A 15595-nucleotide genomic window follows, 5' to 3' on the forward strand; every position below is an offset into this window, starting at 1 on the left:
GTAATTTATAGTATACATTCATAGAATCACATATTCTTAGTTAGAACAGTCTCAAAGATCATCTGGTCCTCCTTGACCCCAAAGAAAAGTGCTGTAATATTATTTGAACTAAAAAATTATCTTTCAGACTCTGGTTGAAGATTTTAAGTAAGGAATATTCATTATTTCCCAAGATTAAGTATTTTAATTTTGGATAGGTCTAATTGTTATGAATTTTTTCTTATGTCAATACTGACTCTACCTTCTATCATTCCAGATTCTATCATTTACTCCCACTTCTTTCTAATTTAATCCTTCTCCATCTTCCTTGTACTCATACCCACAGACACCTGGCTTCCTCCTCATAACACTTCATTCCTAGATACTCTACAACCTGAGCTATATGTATTTTCTCATCCTACAACTTTCTTTCCTTTACTCACTCTTGGACCCTTATCCTGGGCCTGGAGGAGGAGTTGTATTTCTGCTTGCTCAACCATGCCCCTTCAGGTTCTACATTTTCAACCATAATGGAGCAATCTCTTCTCCTTTGAGGTTTACTCCATTCAAATTTATTACTCAATGAAGATCTTAGTAGAAGTTATTAGCCCCCAGGACATACTCCTGCCCTTCCATTTCTCAAAGCTTTTCCCAATACCTCCAGTTTTTCTTTCCACTTCAACTCCTGTTTTGATATGTGCAGATTAATACCTGTTGATGTCCCCTTAAAAACATTAAAATCGCATTTAAAAAATAATTTTAGTCTCGCATTCCATGTATGGGTTGGTACAATATGCATTAATCACGTTCTGACATTTTATAATCTATGTTCTCTCCCTTCCCTTCACTCCTCACTCTACTTGAAGACATCAGGTAAAATGTTTATGTTGTATGTATTTTAATATATAATACATATTTATATATTCATCATGTTTTCAAGGAAGATAAATAATTCTTTCACTAGTGAAAAATTCATGGAGGAAATAAACGAAAAATGGCATGTTTTGTATTCAGACTCTGTTAGTTTCTTCTGTAGCAGTGTATAGACTTTTTTGTCATGAGTCATTAGGACTTGTCCTTGCTCCTTATATTTCTGATAATAGTTAAGTCATTCACAGCTGGTCATCATACTTTGTTTTACAGTATAAAATGTTTTCCTGCTTCTATTCACTTCATTTTGCATCACTTCATGTAAGTCTTTCCAGGTATTTTTATGATCAGCTTCTTTGACATTTGTAATGGAGCAATAATATCCTATTATAATTGTATATCATAACTTGTTCAGCAGTTCCCCAGTTAATGGATATCCCTTCAGTTTTCAGTTCATGGCCATTACAAAAAGAGCTTCTATATGTATTTTTGTATAGGCAGATTCTGTTCTCTATCTTTGATCTCCTTGAGACAGATATTTAGTAGTAGCATTGCTGGGTCAAAAGATATACATAATTTGATAGCCCTTTGGGCCTGGTTCTAGTCAGTCCCCAGCTCTACCAGCAATACATTAATATCCCTCTTGTTCTACATTCCTTTCAACATTTATCATTTTCTATTTTTGTCATTTTAATTTAATAGGTGTGAGGTGGTACAATGTACATTTCTCTAACAGTTTTCAAAGCATTTTTTTTCATATGACTAAAGATGTTTTGAATTTTTCATCTCATAATCACCTGTTTATATCCTTTGGCCACTTGTCAATTATATATGTTTTGTATTCTTATAAATTTTACTTTCTTCTCTATGTATTTGAGAAATGAGTTTTTTGACAGCAATAGTTGCGATACAAAATTTGTCCCAATTTGGTGTTTGCCTTCTAATCTTGATTGTATTGGTTTGTTTGTGCAAAAACATTTTAATTTAATGTAGTCAAAGTTATCTATTTTATATCTAATAACCTTCCCTGTGTTTTGTTTGAACATAAATATTTCCCTTATCCATAGATTTGACAGGTAAACTATTCTATGCTTCTCAAATTTGTTTGTGGTTTTGCCCTTTAGTTTTAAATCACATGTCTATTTTGACTTTATCTTGCTATATGGTATGAGGTGTTGGATTTCCCTAGTTTCTTCCATACTATTTTCCAGTTTTCCCAGCAGGTTTTGTCAAATGGTGATTTCTTACAAAAAGTTGGGTTTTGGGGTTTGTCAAATAATAGGTCACTATTGCCTGTCTTGAGTGTTTAGTCTATTCCAATGATCCACTACTCTATTTCTCAGCCAGCAACAGATTGTTTTGATAATTGATGCTACTTGATAAAGTTTGAGATCTGTTGCTAATCTCTCAATTCTTTAGTCTCCTTAGTTACAAACAGTAACATCAAATACAAGGAGGTTTACATCATGTGCTTTTATTTCATTATCTAACTGATCTAAGCATTTTCACAAACATTTGTGCATGACCATTTCCCATGCATTTCTGTGAGTCTATTTTACAATTAGGGTCATGACTAGTGATGTAGATTTTATGAAGGAAGGAAACATACATTTAGTAAGCACTTACTTTGTGTTAGGCACTGTTGTAAGAGCTTTCCAAATTTAACTGGGAAAAGAAGAAAGGCAAGAGGTAAATGAAAAATGGGAAAATGTGCCCAATTGAATTCAGAATTCCAGAGAAGAGCAAGAAAACATAAATTTTTGTCACATTATCAATGCAAAGAAATCAAAGAAAATAATAGAATGATAAACACAAGAGATCTCTTTAAGAAAATAGAGACTTCAAGAGATTATTCCATACAAAAATGCACATAATAAAAGAAAAATTGGTAGGGACTTAACATGAGTAGAAAAGATTAAAAAGAGGTAGCACAAATACATAGGATACATCTTCAAGAAAGATCTTAACAATACTGATACCACTCTGGTGTGGTTACTGATCAATAGACAGACATTCTGGTGAATGAAGTCAAGTGTGTCTAAAGAAGCATTGCTAACAACATGCATCATGGAAATCCAGCTGAGCTACTTAAAATGCTAAAAACAATGATGATTTTAAAGTGCTACATTACTCCTAATCGATAAATGGACAAAAATATGAATAGACAATTTTCAGACTAAGACTATACATAAAACCATACATATGTATATGAAAAATAATCTAAATCCCTGATGATTAAAGAAATGCAAGCCAAAACAACTCAGAGATATGATTTCATACCCATCAGACTGGCTAAAATCACAAAAGGTCAGGATGACATATGTTAGAGAGGATGCAGAAAAATAGGGACACTAATACACTGTTGGTGGAGTTGTGAACAAATTCAACCAGTTTGGAGAGCAATTTGGAATTACATCTGGAGAGTTATAAAACTGTTTATATCCTTAGACCTAGCAATATGATTGCTGAGTCTGTTTTCCAAGGAGATGAGGGAAAGAGGAAACTAGCCCATATGTTCCAAAATATTTATAGCAGCTGTCTTTGCTGCAGCAGAGAATTTGAAAATGAAGGGATTCTCATAAATTGGGAGATGGCTAAACAAATTGTGATATAAGATTGTGATGGAATACTACTGAGTCATAAGAAATGATGAGCAGAGTGATTTAAAAAAACTTGGAAAGAACTATATGAGATAATTAACAACGAAATGGGTAGAATCAGGAGACAAAGAATTAATTCTGGAAGAATAAACTGTGAATGTTATCTACAAATAGTAAAGAGAAACATGAAACATGAAAGACTTCATATGTAGATGTTGGTCTCCCTGACAATATCTTCTGTGATATGGAGAGTGATATGGAGTGATATGGAGAGGCTGGAAAACTTATGACTGGGATTTATTCTGTGGATATGAAGAAAATCAAGCTAAACATAGTGGATTTATGATTTCATTTGGTTACAGTATTCTTTTTCTTTGTATATGAAAATTTTTGTTTTATGAAATATATGAAATTTAGAATAAAATTGAATAAAATAGATATATAATAAAATAAAAAATAGAATTAAAAATTTGGGAAACCCCACAGTGATCACTGAACTAGAAAAGATCTGTTTTTGTCCCAATCTTAAATAAAAGCAATTATTCTTAAAGAGTTATAAAACTGTATATACCTTTTGATTCAGAAATACTACTAGTATGTTTATTTCCCAAGGTTATCAGGGAAAAAAGAAAAGAATGATGTGTTCTAAAAATTTTAGAGCATCCCTCTCTGTTGGCAAGAAACTGGAAATGGAAAGGATGCTCATCAATTAGAGAATGACTAAACAATTTGTATCATATAAATTTATGGGATACTATTACACCACAAAAAATGAAAGGAGATTAATTTAAAACAAAATGGAAAGACTTACATGAAATTATGAAGTGACATAAACAAAACCAAGAAAATGTTATATACAGAAATAGAAATATTATTTGAAGAATGATTTTTATATCTAAGTCCAGAGGAAAAACTAACAAATAGAAATAAGAAAAGCATAATATATATATATAATAATCAATATAATAAAATGATATTTCTGGTCTAGTTACAATGACAGTAAAATTTAATTATTGCACAGCACCATCCTTATCTACCCTTCTTTGTATTGATTTTTCATACCTCTTTAAGTTATATTATTTACCACATTCTATCTCTCCCTTCCCTTTTCTCTTAGTGCAATCCTTGATTGATCTTTCATGTCATTCATATGTATACATATCATATTATACATAAATATCATTACATAGCATCATATTTACATATACATCATATCATCATAATCAGTTTATTTTTCCACCCTCTTTCTGAATAAATTCCTTCTATCTTTTTTACTACTAAGAATAATTTTGGAAATTATGGAAAAGAGGAAAGCCTCTTTCCATGTAGCCATATAAACATTTTTACCTTAATGAGTCCCTTAAATTTTCTCTTTTTATTTACCTTTGAGGGCTTCTCTTGAGTCTCATATTTGGCATTTTGATTTTTTGTTTAGGTCTGGCTTATTCCTGAGGAATGCTTAGAAATTTTCTATTTTATTGAATGACCATTTTTCCTCCTGAAAGAATATACTTTGTTTTGCTGGATAGGTGACTCTGGGTTGTAAACCCAAATCGTTTGCCTTCCTGAATATTATATTCCATGCCTTATGATGCATTAATGTAGAAACCACTAGGTCCTGTGGGATCCTGTTTGTAGCTTGATAGTATTTGAATGATTTATTTCTGGCTGCTTTATTTTTTCCATTGCCTTGGTGGTTTTGAATTTAGTTATTACATTCCTGGAATTTATATTTTGAAGATTTCTTTATGGAGGGAATCTGTGATTCCTTTTAATTTCAATTTTATTTTCTCCTATGAGAATCTCTAGGCAATTATCTTTGATAATTTCTTGTAATATAATGTCCAAGTTTTTTTTCTTCATCATGACTTTCAAGTAGTCCAATAATTCTTAAATTATCTCTCATAGATCTATTTTCTATGTCAATTGTTTTCTCAATAAGATATTTTATGTTTTTGCCTGCTTTTTCATTCCTTTGATTCTGCTTTATTGTTTATTGATTTCTTATGAAATTATTAGTTTTTAGATGATCAATTCTGAATTTTAAAACCTGGTTTTACTCTATCAGCTTTTGGTTCTCATTTTTCAATTGACCCATTTCTTCTTGTATCACTTTCATTTCTTCTTGTATTATTTCCCTCTCTTCTTGAAGCACTTTCTTTTCTCTTTACATAACTTTCCTTTCTTCTTGCATCACTTTAATTTCTCTTCCCCACTTTCCCTCTGCCTCTCTTAATTGTTTTTTGAAGTCTTTTCTGAGCTCTTCCAGACTCTTTGACCAATCCATATTTTTCTTTTGGATTTTGCATGTATTTCCTTTGTTTACACTGTCCTTTCTGTGTCTGTACTTTGCTCTTTGTGTCCATAAATATTCTTTAGAGTTAGGTGCTTTTTTTTGTTGTTTGATCCTTTTCCCTATCTAATTATAAGTAGGCTCTGTTTTCTGGGAAGTTGGTATATCCTCTTAAACTTCAGTCCTTCCTTGATGCTATTTTCAGTTTATTTTCTGGATTGTTCCTAGTTTACCAGATGGTCTGAAGTCTGATAGCCCCCTACCCCTGCTGATTCATTTGTACCTTATTGTTCTTATATCTGAAAGAATTTCCTTAGGCTTAGGTGTGAGCTTTTGATCTCAGTTTGAAATTGAACAGGTCAGGGGATCATAAAATTCTAGCCCTAGCCTTAGACTCAAATCTTTGTTCTCAAGGTGTACTTGATTCAGTTAGGCATACCTTTGATTGCCCTGTCCTAGAGCTCCACCCTTAGTTTTGGGCAAAAAGACCCTCTGAGAACTATGTTCTCACCCCAAACCATGGATTATGTACTCTTCCCAAGCCCAGACTGGGATTCTTGGTTTTGCTGTGGGTCCACATGGATAGACCACCTTCAGTCCAGATTGTCTTGGTCTGGTACTCTGGACTTCTCCACAGGTTTGAAATTTCAAGATTTGTCTTGGGCCACTATTTTCCCAGGCAGGAACTCAGGGTCTAACTGTTAGTTGTGGAACCTGTGACAGCAGAAGTTGGGTGGTGGTGGTGGTGGTGGTGGGTTATTGTTTGTTTTTGGCTTGTTCTTCAGTTTTTGCTATAGCCTCCTGCTAGTACTGCTCACCTCTCAACTCAGTGCCCCATATGGTCTCTGCCTACCTTTTGGGTTTTTTTTTTCTAGAATGCTTTTTTTTTAAATTCTGTCTCCTTGTTGGTTCTTTCACTCCTATATTTGTTTTGTGCCATTATTTTTAATCTTCATCAGAAAGGATTTTCCTGGTGATACTGTGGTGCTGCTCTAGTCACTCCTCCATCTTGGCTCCACACCTGGGAGTCAAAAATTTATTTTAAAAATATTTCCTTCTCTTTGTTTTTTTTTAATCTTTCTGTATCCCACATTTAGATATTTAGGCAAAAAAAATTCTTTTCATAGATTTTCTCTATTTTGATAAAAATCATGAGAAACAATTTAAATTATTTTATAGATTCAATTTTTCCAAGGTTTTTTGTTTTTATGTTAAATAATATATTTCTAATATCCATAATTAAAAGAAAGATCAATAGCAATTGCATATACTTGAACTTAACTTTACTGTAGGAATTAGCAACATGTATCTTTTCTCATCTCTCTTTTTTATCTGCTTATAGACAAATACTGTGTCCATGCACAAAATCCTAGGGATACAAAATAGTCTTTGTCCTCAAGGATCTTATATTACACTGGGTGGATATTCCATTGTATATATGTAAGTACAAGTAAATACAAATTCATTTCAGAAGTGTGAATGCTAATGACTATGAGATTCAAAAAAGTGTTTTTCAGGTGGCAAAATCTTAGCCATCCTTAGAAGTAATCTAGGAATACAATGATTCATTTAAAGAGATATTAAAAGGAATATTCCATATGTCCATATGCAGTGTACCTCTATTACAAAGGCATAATGGTAAAAGAGTATGTCTTCAAATGGGAATTGTCAGGTCTTAAATTCCTTCAATTGGTTAAAATGCTTTGCATATGGTAGAAAGACAAATTTGAGAAGTATAGGTGAAATGATTTGTTAAACTGAATATAGAGCAATGAAACAATCTCACTTGCTTCTAAAGACAGAAAGAAATGGTTTTACAAACTATGCAAATAAGAATATAAAGAAAAGAGATTTTTGATGAAAATGAGTTCATACATTGGAGATGAGCTTAATTTTGATGCTAGCCTTGTTTTAATAATCTCATTACTGTCCATTAAGCTAAAAAGCAATAGCTCATATCAGCAAAGCAATGTCTTCTTTTAAGCCATTCCATTACTAACAATGCTTCTATCAGCAACTTCTTAAATAGATCCATAACCACTTTTCTTTGCAATTGTCTCTCATCTTTAGAGTTTTGACCTTAGAGCTAACATATAACCTTTGAGCCTCCCAACTTATTACTGCTACTTACTTTATTATATCTATTGAGTTAGTTTCCAAATTTCATTTTGAATCACAATATTTTAAGTAAAGAGGTGGTGGTATAGCTTTCTCATTAAATAGGCATTTCTCTGTTTTAATTAAGTTGAAACTGAAGGAAAGGAAGATTGCATTTTTTATCATAATTTGAGATCTACTAAGTTGTTTAATGCAATAAGGCATCTTACAAAGTGCCTTGAATAAACTCCATTATTGATATAAATTTTTTCAGGTACACAGAATGTGTGAGCACAATCATCTTCAAAAAACACAGTCTTCTATTTATGATTCCACTGAAAATTAAAGTAAAATTAATCTTTCTTACCTTACTAAAGATGAGCAATTCCTTTTTTATTAACTTTTGAAAAAAATTATCCAGCACTCCACTAAATATTGGAGTACTATAAAAATATAACAACTTTTCCAGTCTGATAATGACCTCTCTATTAACTACTAATCTTATAAATCTTTTATATGAAATTTTAAAATGTTATTGAAGGATGCCAATTTTCATGATGAAAATATTGCTTTTCTCTCCTTTAAAATGAATGTATTGATTTCACTAATCTATATGTTTTCCTTGACTATATTCTGCTATCTTACAGATGAATGGCATTCAATAAAATAATGGAAAGTCATTTCTTGCCATGTGATAAATACTTTGTGGGAGCATTATACTACATAATAGAAAATATGGAAGAAGTAAATGGAATTTTTGTAATATTATTGAATTTGAAAAGTATCATATTTAAAAGAGAAAATTTTAAACTGCCTGTAACATTTTTACAGGATAACTTAAATACCTAGATTTTGATTTTTTAAAAATTAGTGTTCCTTACACAAAGATGACAGAATAGAGGCAGCACCCTAGAAAAACTCTCATAACATTCCCTTCCAAACAACTATAAAATAATGCCACAAATTGGAAATTATATTGCTCATTAGGAGACCTGAATCATAGTTCCAAGGTAGAAAATAATACTTCTGGTCAGACACAAGGGATCAGAGGCCCTGAATGCAATGCTAAGACAGAAAGGAACACTCATGCTTCTTTCTGCAGGACAGCAGTCTCCTGTACATAGCTCTAGGACTGAAAGGAACACCAGCTTCTGTGTCTCCAGGGGACCAGGGACTCTTTCTGTATAAAGACAAGAGCTAAGTGAATGATTCCATGAGGCATCAAGAAACAATAAAACAAAATCAAAAGAATGAAAAAGAGAAGAAAATATAAAATATCTCATTGAAAATAAAAAAAGAAAACTGAAATGGAAAATAAATTAAGAAGAGATGTCTTTTATTGGACTACCAAAAAGTCATGATAAAACAAAAGAGCCTAGATATCATAATTCATGAAATTAAGAAGTAAAATTGCCTTCATATCTTAGGTCCAGATGAAAAAATAGAAATTGAAAGAATCTACCAATTACTTCCTAAAATTGAATCCCAAAAGAATACTCTGAGGAATAAAATAGCCATATTCGAGGAGAGGTAGGTCAAGGAAAAAATATTGTAGTAACCAGAAAGAAATAATTCAAATACTCTAGAGGCACAATCAGATTCATAGAATATTTATCAGCTTAGATGTTCAGAGTGGAGAGCTAGACTATAATGTATTGTAAGGCAAAGGAACTAGGATTACAATGAATACAATGAACAATCAATTAGTCAACAAAACTGAGTATAATCCTTCAGGAAAAATATTGGTTATTTAATGAAATAAAAGACTTTCAAGCATTCCTAATGAAAAAAAAAAACAAAGATAAATGAAAAACTTGACATTCAAAAAGGTAAATATGATAGAGAAAACAAAGGCACTCAATAAGATTATCCTGCATATATTCACATATAAGATATGTTACCTCTTAAGGATTCTATCATTATTAGGGCAATTAGAAGGTGGTCACAAAGAGGGCATGAGTGTGAGTGATTATATAGTAAGATGATCTAAAAAAATTAGAGGGTGAGAAAGAAAGATGTACTAGGAGAAGGAGGAAGGAAGAAGAATGGGGGAAATTTTCCCACCTTAAAGGAACACTCAAAGAAGGGCTTCTACAATGTTAGGGAAAATGGAAGAGTGTGAAAGGCAACAATTGAATTTTATTCTCATTGGAATTTGTTAAAAGTGGGAAGTACACATACACACACACACACATGGACTCTGTTGTACATAGAATTATGTCTTATTCAACAGGAAGTAGAAGGCAAAGTTAATAATAAAAAGGAGGATGATAAAAGTTACATGGTGCAGTTGATAGAGTCCTGGGCCAAAAGTCAGGTAGATGTGAGTTTCAATCTGCCCTCAGAAAATAACTATTAGTGTGAAGCTGAGCAAAATACTTAGCCCTGTTTGTTTCAGTTTCCTCTTCTATAAAATTAATTGGATAAGGAAATGGAAATCTACTCCAGAATCTTTGCCAAGAAAACACCAAAAAGGGGTAATGAAGAGTCAGATATGACTAAAAAATGACTAGACAGAGATAAATAGATGCAGTATTCAGAGCTAAAAAAAGACTTTTGAGAATGAATAGTTTAAAAAATAGAGAAAGAATAAACAGAAGAAAATAGGATAGAGGGAAATATGTAACTAGCAATTCTATTTATGAATATGAATAGGTTGAATGTGAAAGGAAAAAATTCACTCCTAAAAGTAAAGTCAATAACAGAATTGTTCAAAAATAGGATGCAAAAATATGTCGTTTTCAAAGACACATTTAAAGCAGAAAGACACACAGAGGTCTAATAAAAGGTGGATACAAAAATCTATTATGCCTCAGGTAAAGTTAAAAAGATTAGGATAGACATCATTATCTCATACAAAACAGAAGCACAGATGGACCTAATGGAGAGATGATCAAGAAAAATACCTTTTCATTAAAAAAATACCATAAATGATGAAGTAATATCAATAATTTTTTACAAAAAGTTTTGTAAAAGTTTTATAGGAAACTGTTAAATTTGTAAAAATAAGAGACATTCCTAATTGATAAATTAATTGTGAAAGGATATAAATAGGCAATTTTCAAAGGAAGAAATTAGAGCTATCTATTGTCATGAAAAATACTCTAAATCATTACTGATTAGAGAAAACAAGTTACAACTACTATGAGGTTCCACCTCATACCTCTAAGTAATTACATGTGCTAGAGGGGATGGAGGAAAATAGTTATAGTAGCAAATTGCTGATAGAGTTGAGAACTGGTCCAATCATTCTGATAAACAATTTGGAATTATGCCCAAAGACCTAAAAGGCTGTGCATCCCCTTTAATTCAGAAACACCCACTAGTAGCCCTGTATCTCAAAGAGATGAGAGAAAAAAGGGAAAGGACTTCTTGGCACAAAAAATATTTTAAATAGCCCTCTTTGAGTGACAAAGAACTAGAAATTAAAGGGATGTCCATCAATTCCATATTGGCTGAACAAGTTGTATGTTAATTGTGATGGTATATGAAATGATGCAAAGTGAAGAGAGTAGAACCAGGAGAATGTTGTACATAGCAACAAAAATATTTGAATGATGAAAAACTGAAAGAATTAACTAGCTACTCCTTTCCAGACAATGATCCAAGAAAATTCCAAATGATCCATGATGAAAAATTCTGTCTACCTACCTGCAGAGAAATAAATTATGAACTCTGAGAGAAGACTGACATACTTTTTTCACTTATTTTTGACTTAGCTAATATGAAATTTTTTGTGTTATTTTGCATGTATAATTGATATCATAATACTTGATTTATAAGTGGGCACAGGAGGGACAAGAGGAGCAAATTTTAAAATTCTAATTTTTAAAATAGTGATCATAATTAAAAAAAAATATATATATATATATATATTTGCCTTAGAGGTTACTAGATCTTACAAATTCATTACCCAGTGGCCAACCTATTAGTGATGAATATCTCTGTACATAGTTAATTTTGTACTTAGACAGCAGATAATGTACCAGGGGATCCCTGATCATTTCCTATATATAGCATAATAGCATTCAATGGGCAGGCCTCCATTTCCAAATCTTTGCCACTATAAAAAGAGCTACTATAAATATTTTTCTACTTATAGGTCTTTCTCCTTGTCTCTATTTTCTATGGTATACAGACCTTGTAGTGGTATTGCTCTGACAAAGTTTTATGCAACTTTGGGAATAGTTCCACACTTTCCCAGAATGGTTGGACCAGTTTACAACTCCACCAATAGTATATTAGTGTACTTATTTTTCAACATCTCCAGCTTTTACCATTTTCCTTTTTTTGTGTTATGCAATCTGATACCTGTGAGATTTCACATTAGATCTTTTGTCATTGATTTTTTAATTATTAGTAATTTAGAGCATTTTTCCTGTGACTATTGATAGCTTTGATTTCTTCTTCCAAAATCTTTCACCACTAATGCAATGAAGAATTGAGTTTTATTTTTTGTAAAAATTTTCTAGTTCCTTATACATTTTGAGAAATGAGGTTTTTTATCAGGAAACTTGTTATAAATTTCTCTGCCCTTCCCCAAGTGCCCTTTCCTTCTAATGTTGCCTGCATTTGTTTTGTTTGTTCAATTAAAAATTAATGCTGAAATGCAAAAAAAATTAATGCAATGAAAATTATCCATTTTACTTCTGATGACTCTCTGTGTTTTATTTTGTCATAAATTCTTTCCTTATCCCAAAATCTGACAGGAAAATTTATTTTGTCATTTTCCCCTAGTTTACTGACTCTCCTTGAAATTATATTGGTATATATAGTATGAGATATTGGACTATGCCTATTGTCTGACAAGCTGCTTTCTAATTTCATCAGCAATTTTTGTCAAATGGTGAATTCATGCCCACAAATTATGGCTCTTTGGGTTTATCAAATACTAATGTACTATACTTATTTAGTATTGTTTACTGTGAACCTAATTTATTCCATCTATCCACTATTCTATTTTTTATCCAGCATCAGATTATTTTGATTATTGCCATTTTATAATATAGTTTGAGATCTGTCTATATTGTGTGAAGTATTTTATAATTGTGTTCATATCATCTCTGTGTTTGGCTTGGCAGGTAGACTCCCAAGTATTTTATATTGTCTGTAAACATTTTAAATGGAAATTCTCTATTTTTCATGCAAAGTTTTGTTGGTAATATGCACAAATACTGATGATTTATGTAAATTTGTTTTATAACCTGCAATTTTGTTCAAGGTACTGAAGGTTAAAGATCTAAGTAAACTTTAACAGGTTCATTCATTCATTCACTTAACTAAAAGGATTTTAGTACCTACTCTGTGCCAGAGGCAGGTAGGTAATATAGTGTACAGAGCACTGAAGCATCAGGAAGGCTTTTCTTCTTGAGTTCAAATCTGAGACACTTATAAGCTATGTGACCCTGAGCAACCAATAATCTTGCTTGCCTTGGTTCCTAATCTGTAAAATGAGTTGAAGAAAGAAATGTCAAACCACTCTAGTATCTTCGCAGAGAAAACTCCAAAATAGGGTCATGAAGAGTTGGACCTGACTGAAATGACTCAAGAACAAAACAACATGCAACATGTTCCAGGAAATATGCAAGATGCTAGGAATTCAAACACAAAGCAGAAACATTTCCTACATTCAAGAAATGTATATGTACTGATAGAAAAATGACATACATAAAAAGAAAATATTAAATCTATTCAAAGTCGATTCAAAGTAATTTTCATGAGGGAAGACTAATAACTGGGGTGATCTGTTAAGGGTTTTTATAGTAGGTAGCATATGTGTTGACATCTGAAGAAAATTAGTGATTCAACCAGTTGGAGATGAGGAGAGTGTGCATTCTAGTCATAGGAGGACAATCTGTACAAGGGCATGGAGGTTGGAGAGAGAATGCTTGGTAAATTGATTAGCAAAATAGGCCAGTTTCCATTGGAATGTATCATGTTGTATATGGTTTAATAAACCTAGAAAGGTAAACTGGAGCCAAATTGTCAAGGACTTTCCATTCCAAGTCAAGGAGTTAAAAGTTTTACTATAGGGTTAAAATTTTGAAGGAGGAAAAAGTGATTCAAGGTTACTTTAATGATCTGGAAGATAGATGGGTATTTTGACTAGTGACTAAGGTAAGGACAGAGAATTCATTTAGGAATGGGGAAGGTAAAGGAGAGCTGGAATGAAAGTAGGTTGTGCTGAGAAGAATTTCAGAGTCTTTTCTTGTGATGATGCATTCAAGTGTTTGACCATTCCTGTGTGTACCTCAGGAGTTAAGATGAAGATCATAACAATTAGGGAGGTTGATGAAATGGAAAATATGGGATTATCAACTTGCAAATTGAAGAGCCTTACTCTGGTACAAGCAAGGTATAGATCTCCTTGAGAAAGGCAGAAGAAGGACCTGGTGGCTAGTAGATAACTACTATCAGGACATAAAAGTTGTTTACTGAGAGTGGGATGGGGAGGTCCTGGAAGATGTAGTGAGGAACAAGGAATATGTTTACTTCTTTGATGCCTTTCTGGGTTTGTCTATGTATGTTGGAGGTTAGTGGGAAGGAGAATAAATGAAAGTACATCTGGCATTAGAAACAATGGCCAATGTCTTTTGGGAGGAGTCAGGTTTTAGTGTGTGAAGAAAGTTCTGAAGAGTGTGAAAGGGAGAAGTCTAAAATGAAGGGAAGCTTGTTAATGAAATGATAATTCCACAAGGTACCATGTAAGGGGAAGACAGAATGTGCTGGAGCCACTGGAGTGCTAGGGTTAGTATAGATAGGTATGAAGGAGCCAGGGGATGGTTTAACCTATGAAGGAAACCACCCTAAGCAGCTATAACTTAGAATCAGTGGGATTTAGTGTATGGGCTGGAGGAGGGGGTGGGAGAAATGTTTAATCATAGGACATTAGGTTGTCACATGTTTTATTAATAACAGTAACTGAGCCTCAAGCATGAGTTCAGATTTTAACTTCCTTAAACAAAAATTGGGAATGAAAGGGAGGACAAAGGGCAGATGTCACAAGTGAGGCAAGAGGATTCAGGACACTAGTAATGCAATACCCAATGTTTTAGGTCTGAGTTAGGATTGGAGGTGGAAAGGATAGAATCTAATGAATATTTTCCAAATGGTACAAACTTCAGATACTCAGTGCTGATTTTTTTCTTTGCTCAAATGAAAAAAAAATTAAGCTGGATTTGATTTGATGGAGAGGAAAAACAAACTTAATCAAAGAAGGCTGATCCTCTGAGAAAAAGCTTGCTGAGCTTAGTTGGAAATATACAAGGATCTAGAAAAAATCACTCAAAACACATTTCATTGCTTCATTCTTATATGGTAAGTAGTGACATTTTGCCAACAGGGAAGATTTACCCTCATGATGATAATGATAATGGTCATGATATAATTGATATGTAAGCATCATACATCATTTTCCCTCTGTGCAATAATGAAAAGATTCAGAATATTGTCTTTCAAATGCTCTGATATATGTCTTTTCTCCATATTTAAAAGAATGGCTCTGCAGATGCTCATTTTTTCCACATTTTAGACTGTAGTTCCAAAATACCAGCTTCATAAAGTCATTAAGTATGCTTCATCTAGTACATGTGGAATTCTTGCTGAGGAGTGGGACCCTCAATGCCCTGATTTCTGAAACCTTTATTTAGACAAAAGAACATTAGCAGTTGTTAAGCAGCAGGTTTTTGGACTAAAGGGAAGGTCAAAGACCAGATAAAGAATCCAAACCTAAACAAACATTGCTCTGAAACCAAAA

At 32.6% G+C, this 15595-nt stretch overlaps 1 long non-coding RNA gene across 3 annotated transcripts in view; it reads left to right on the plus strand.

The window, feature by feature from the left end:
• Positions 1 to 11640, plus strand: part of LOC103097627 (uncharacterized) — a 52653-nt gene extending 41013 nt beyond the window's left edge. For 2 of the 3 annotated variants that reach the window (XR_008917655.1, XR_464904.3), the window contains exon 4: positions 7085 to 7215. This is a non-coding gene — a long non-coding RNA (uncharacterized LOC103097627). Of the gene's footprint in view, positions 1 to 7084; positions 7216 to 8113 lie in introns of those variants that run through there. The other variant, XR_001628911.2, reaches the window with a different exon arrangement.
• The last annotated feature ends 3955 nt before the right edge of the window (positions 11641 to 15595 follow it).

This window comes from Monodelphis domestica, chromosome 3 (genome assembly GCF_027887165.1).
Source record: "Monodelphis domestica isolate mMonDom1 chromosome 3, mMonDom1.pri, whole genome shotgun sequence".
Lineage (NCBI taxonomy): Eukaryota > Metazoa > Chordata > Mammalia > Didelphimorphia > Didelphidae > Monodelphis > Monodelphis domestica.